At 36.7% G+C, this 6429-nt stretch overlaps 1 pseudogene; it reads right to left on the bottom strand.

Annotated features, from left to right (window-relative positions):
- Positions 1-6032: 6032 nt before the first annotated feature.
- On the bottom strand, positions 6033-6126 carry LOC136143907 (U6 spliceosomal RNA; annotated as a pseudogene).
- Positions 6127-6429: the final 303 nt, after the last annotated feature.

Here is a 6429-nt window from a genome sequence, read left to right as displayed (position 1 = left end):
TTTTGCCTTTTGTCTTTTCATTGTAGAATCATGGAATTTTATTGTCTGCAGGGCCTATAGTGATAAAGTAGTAAGTGCTAGAACAGAATAAAGGGTGAAATATTATTGTTGGATCCAGTTTCTATTTTAACACAGTCTATTACTCTGAGTACTATAATATACATACTTTAATTATAGAAAATCTATAGTTTATTATGGTCTTCCCTCCTAGCTCAATTGGTAAAGAATCTGTCTGCAATGCAGGAGACCTGGGTTTGATTCCTGGGTTGGGACAATCCCCTGGAGAAGAAAATGGCAACCCACTCAAGTATTCTTGTCTGGATACTTCCATGGACAGAGGAGCCTGGCAGACTACAGTCCTTGGGGTCGCAAGAGTTGGACATGACTTAGCGACTAAAGCATCACCACCGTAGTTCATTCTAGCATTAATTATAGCATAGACATAATCTAGGAATTACACATTATAACACTTGAAAATTGAATTTAAAAATTGTCCCTCTCTGAAACTGGGACCCTAGAGAAATGGCTGGTTCTAGAGCTAGGGCAGGGAAAATTCATGAGCCTGGAACATTTTGTGGTAAAAGTAAGGGGAAAAAATGAAAAGTAGGATATGTCAAAGTAACATGGGAGCTGAATTTTAAGAGTTCCCAGTATCCAGAGCTGGAACAATTGAAGCAATAAAAGGAAATAATAAATACTACTGAATTACAATCTGAACAATACAATATTCATTCATATTGATATAGAAATAAACAATTGAATAAATATTTAAGTGGTAGAGAAGTGACAAGTCTTCATTACAGAAAAATTCCAAATATGAAATATAGAAAGCATGAGGGGAATGGAGACAACACCACTAGCATGCCACAGTAATAATTGCTGCAGACAAGATTCATGGATGAAAGCTAAAATGAATGGCTGAAATATTAAGGAGCAACAGAATATTTGCTCAAAAAAATCTCTCCCAAATATTCATTAACTGCTGTTGTGAATTTAGCACATGTCTACAAATTTTTGGTAATTCAGTTCAGTCCTTCAGTCATGTCTGACTTTTTGGGTCCCACGGACTGTAGTATGCCAGGCCTCCCTGTCAATCACCAACTCCCAGAGTTTACTCAAACTCATGTCCATTGAGTTGGTGATGCCATCCAACCATCTCATCCTCTGTGGTCCTCTTCTCCTCCCACCTTCAATCTTTCCCAGCATCAGGGTCTTTTCCAGTGAGTCAGTCCTTTGCATCAGATGGCCAAAGTATTAGAGTTTCAGCTTCAGCACCAGTCCTTCCAATGAATATTCAGGACTGATTTCCCTTAGGATTGACCAGTTTGATCTCCTTGTAGTCCAAGGGACTCTCAAGAGTCATCTCCAACACCACAGTTCAAAAGCATCAATTCTTCAGTGCTCAGCTTTCTTTATAGTCCAACTCTCACATCCATATATGACTACTGGAAAAACCATAGCTTTGACTAGATGGACCTTTGTTGTTAAAATAACGTCTCTGCTTTTTAATATGCTGTCTAGGTTGGTCATAACTTTTCTTCCAAGGAGCAAGTGTCTTTTAATTTCAAGGCTGCAGTCAGAATCTGCAGTGATTTTGGAGCCCCCCCAAAATAAAGTCTGTCACGGTTTCCATTGTTTCCCCATCTATTTGCCATGAAGTGATGGGACCAGATGCCATAATCTTAGTTTTCTGAATGTTGAGTTTTAAACCAACTTTTTCACTCTCTTCTTTCACTTTCATCAAGAGGCTCTTTAGTTCTTCACTTTCTGTCATAAAGGTGGTGTCATCTGCATATCTGAGGTTATTGATATTTCTCCTGGCAATCTTGATTCCAACTTGTGCTTCATCCAGTTCAGCATTTCTTATGATGTACTCTGCATATAAGTTAAATAAGCAGAGTGACAATATGTAGCCTTGACGTACTTCTTTCCCCAATTTGTAACCAGTCTGTTGTTCCATGTCCTGTTCTAACTGTTGCTTCTTTACCTGCATACAGATTTGTCAAGAGGCAGGTCAGGTGGTCTGGTATTCCCATCTCTTGTAGAATTTTCCACAGTTTGTGGCAATCCACACAGAGTCTTTGGCATAGTCAATAAAGGAGAAATAGATGTTTTTCTGGAACTCTCTTGCTTTTCCAATGATCCAACAGATGTTGGCAATTTGATCTCTGGTTCCTCTGCCTTTTCTAAATCCAGCTTGAACATCTGGAAGTTCACGGTTCACATTACTGTTGAAGCCTGGCTTGGAGAATTTTGAGCATTACTTTGCTAGTGTGTGAGATGAGTGCAATTGTGCAGTAATTTGAGCATTCTTTGGCATTGCCTTTCTTTGGGATTTGAATGAAAACTGACCTTTTCCAATCCTGCAGCCACTGCTGAGTTTTCCAAATTTGCTGGCATATTGAGTGCAGCACTTTCACAGCATCATCTTTTAGGATTTGAAATAGCTCAACTGGAATTCCATCACCTCCACTCGCTTTGTTTGTAGTGATGCTTGCTAAGGCCCACTTGACTTTGCATTCCTGGATGTCTGGCTGTAGGTGACTGATCACAGCATCATGATTATCTGGGTCATGAAGATCTTTTTTGTATAGTTTTCTGTGTATTCTTGCCACCTCTTCTTAACATCTTCTGTTTCTGTTAGGTCCATACCATCTGTCCTTTATTGTGCCAAACTGTGCCAGATTATTGTCCTTTATCATCATCAAATTAATAGGATACAAAGTCAACTTATAAAACTTGGCTGCATCTCTGTGTAATAACAATGAACAATTTGAAAAGAAAGTGAAGAAAATAATTTTATTTACAATAGCATCAAATATGAAATACTTAGGAATTAGCCAAGGAGATAAAAGATTTATACACTGAAAACTACAAAACACTGCTGAAAGAAAATAAAGAAAACACAAAATGGAAAGACTTCTTGTGTTCATGGATTGAAATATTTGTATTGTTTATGTTCTAGTACTACCTAAAGTGATTTACAAATTTAATCTATCCTTATCAAATCCCAATGATTTTTTGCATAAGTTGAAAAATCTGATAAGGAATTAATATCTAGACTATATGGAAAACTCCTAAAACTATAACAACAGCAATAACGAAAAATGTGATTCAAAAATTGGCAAAGGGCTTGGCATTTTTCCAATGAAGATGAACAAAGGGCAATAAGCACATGGAAAGATGCTCAACATCACCACTAAGTATTAGGGTAATGCAAATTAAAACCTGTCTGGGAGAAGAACTTTCTAGACACAAGGAGCTAGTAGAGCAGAGATTACGGTGTAGACATTTGTCTTTTGCATTCCTGAGCAAGCAAGCAGGTCATTGTGGCTGCAGCAGTGAATGAGAGTGGAGTTGTAGGCGAGGAGGTTGGACAGGTGTGGGAGACAGACCGTGGATGGCCTCATAGGCCATCCAGAGAATGCTGTCTTTTATGCTGAGTGGAGAGCCATGTAGAGGGTGTTGAGCAGAGGAGTGATGTGATAAAACTTAATTGTCTCCCCCTTGGCCTTCCCTTGTGACTCAGCTTGTAATGAATCCACCTTCAATGTGGGAGACCTGGGTTTGATCCCTGGGTTGGGAAGATCCCCTGGAGAAGGGAAAGGCCACCCATTCCAGTATTCCGACCTGGAGAATTCCATGGACTGTATAGTCCATGGGGTCGCAAGCATACACGACTGAGCGACTCTCACTTGAGGCATGTAGGATCATAGTTCCCAGACCAGGGGTGGAACCTGAGTCCCCCTGCAGTGCAAGCTCAGAGTCTTAACCACTGGACCACCAGGAAAGTCCCCAAACTAAAGTGATATTTCTGACTGTGGCACCTGGACAGACTGCAGGAGTCAATTGTAGAAGCAGCGAAACTTATTGGAGGTACTACAGTATCTGGGTGAGAAATGATGGCTGCTTGAACTAAGCTGTAACTCTGCAGGTGGTGGCAAAGCCAAGTTCTGATGGTATTTTGAAAGTGGGATCAGCAGATTTTTCCTGAGAAATTGGATACAGTGTATGAGAGAGATAAGAGAATCAAGGATGATGCTCAGGTTTATGGCCTCTTGCATTAATAAAAACCCTTTATATACAGAAATAAAAAAGGAAAATGTTGTAAAAGATGTTACCTTATAACAACAACACCTGTTTTTGTATTGTAATTTCATACCATTGTCATTTGAAAATGCCAGTGGAATAACTCTTTGTCTGAAAAAAAAGTTCATCTATAGCTTATGGTTCTCTGGGAGAAGCCTTCATTTTTCACATCAGCTTGCTTCCAGCAGGGGCACACAGCCAAAGAGATGACTCTCATGTCTTGTTCTGCTCAGTCTTTGAGACTGAGAATAAGTGTTTAAAGTAATAATATTTGTTTTTGGTTTTGCTCCGCTTGGAGGAACATCTCATAACTAGTCCTGGTGCTCACAGTGATGAAAATAATTTTTGCTAATTGTGTCTATGGACATGCAAAGCATAAATATGTACAAGATACTGAATAATAACAGCATTGTGGTATCTGTTCTTACTGTTTCAGAGTTTACCTTGGTTATAAGAAATTCTAGCAGGAGCACTACACATTGCCTTTTAAATCATTGCAGTAAACGATTATTCTTTTCTTTTTTGGCTTTTAAAAAATTTTATTATTGGAGTTTTTTCATTTCATAACAGATTTTCAATACTTAAAAATTGTGATTAGTTTTTTTAACTTTTTATTTTATATTGGAGTATAACTGATTAACAGTGTTTTATTAGTTTCAGGTGTTCAGCAAAGTGATTCAGTTATATATATACATAGATCTATTCTTTTTCAAATTCTTTTCCCATTTAGGTTGTTACATAATACTGAGCAGAGTTCCCTGTACTATACATTAGATCCTTGTTGGTAATCCATTTAAAAATATCCTTTTCTAACAGATGAAGGATCTAAAGTCCAGAAAGATTACTTAACTTGTTTATGTTTAAATATATACTGAAGAGTGGGGCTGGGCTTCCTAGACTCCAGACCTGTTTGTCTTCAAAGACAATGTTCTTTTTGATTTGCTGCTGTTCGATCTCAGGGACTTAGATGAATGATGTATTTGTAGCATGTTAATTCAACAAACATTAATTTAGTGCTTCTGTATGTCAGGAACTCAGTTATCTTGACATTAGAGGATAAGAAGATTGATTGATTAGTTGATTAAATGACTACTGAATACCCATGATATGCCTGGAGGTGTTCAGGGCTGTAGGAAGACAAAGATGAATGGTCTTTGCTCTTGAGAAAGAATCACTGGTCCTCAGAGGTGCTGGACAGTGATGATTGAATCTTACAAAATAGTAGCAGAAACCTAAATGGATAGGCTTTTGTTTGGGATGGCTGCTCTGATTGATTCAGGCATTTCAGAAATTTATTAACTTCCTACTTTGAATTGGAAAGTCTACACAATAGTATTTCAAGAATGGTTTGAGACAGGCCTATATTTTGCTTTTTTACATATCATTTTCATTCAAATTCTTATTTTTCTTTAAAACTCATTACTAGATATGTGATGAATAAAGATATAGTATTCAAATCACTTGAAGATCTGAATATATCATTTCACAACACAATTATCTGTACTTAAGAACTCAAGTGTCATCTCTTCAGAGACCTTCCTTGCCTCTATTGTCTAAATTAGACCCACTTTCCAGCCACTCAACATCACTTTATGCTGTTAAATTTTTTTCATGGCTTTATCACTATCAGATATTATTATTCATATGCTCATTTGTTTACTGCCTGTCTTTTACTACTAGAGTTTCGTGAGAAATTTTTACAGTGATAAAGAAATTTAACTTTACTTAGGTAAATTAGAAAAACTGATTGTAGTGTTAGAATTTTTCAAATGCTTTAATTCTGAACTATTTATCAGGATGTTTGTATACAAACCATAACAAAGTAGAATACAACAAACACATTGCTCTTATTCAAGTCAAAGTATTTTCTCGGTTCTGAACTTGTCCCTATCACTTCAGTTTTTAATTTTTAACAAAGGTGTTGTTTTTCTTTTTCTTTTTTTAAAAATATGGAACACTTCACAAACTGCATGTCATCTTTGCACTGGGGCCATGCTAATCCTCATTCCAATTTTAGTATATTTGCTTCCAAAGTGAACACTGTTCTTTGTTTTGAGAAAGTACTTGATTGACACAATATAACATTTAAGTGGACGAAGGGTCAATGATCACCAAAAAAATTAAAAGGTATTTTCCAATTGATATGATTTTCTCTTTAGATTTTTGTCTATATTAAAATATGTTTCATGTGAAAAAATCATACTTGCATTCATAGATAGTCTAAATTGTTGGAATTAAATTTAACACATATAAATCCATGGTTGATCTAAAGACAGCAGAGTGTCAAATATTTATATAAACTCATTAATGTGAATATTTGCCACAAATTAAAACATGAAC

The sequence above is a fragment of the Muntiacus reevesi genome, chromosome 10, assembly GCF_963930625.1.
Source record: "Muntiacus reevesi chromosome 10, mMunRee1.1, whole genome shotgun sequence".
Taxonomy (NCBI): Eukaryota; Metazoa; Chordata; class Mammalia; order Artiodactyla; family Cervidae; genus Muntiacus; species Muntiacus reevesi.
This window is presented reverse-complemented; position numbering and strand designations above follow the sequence as displayed.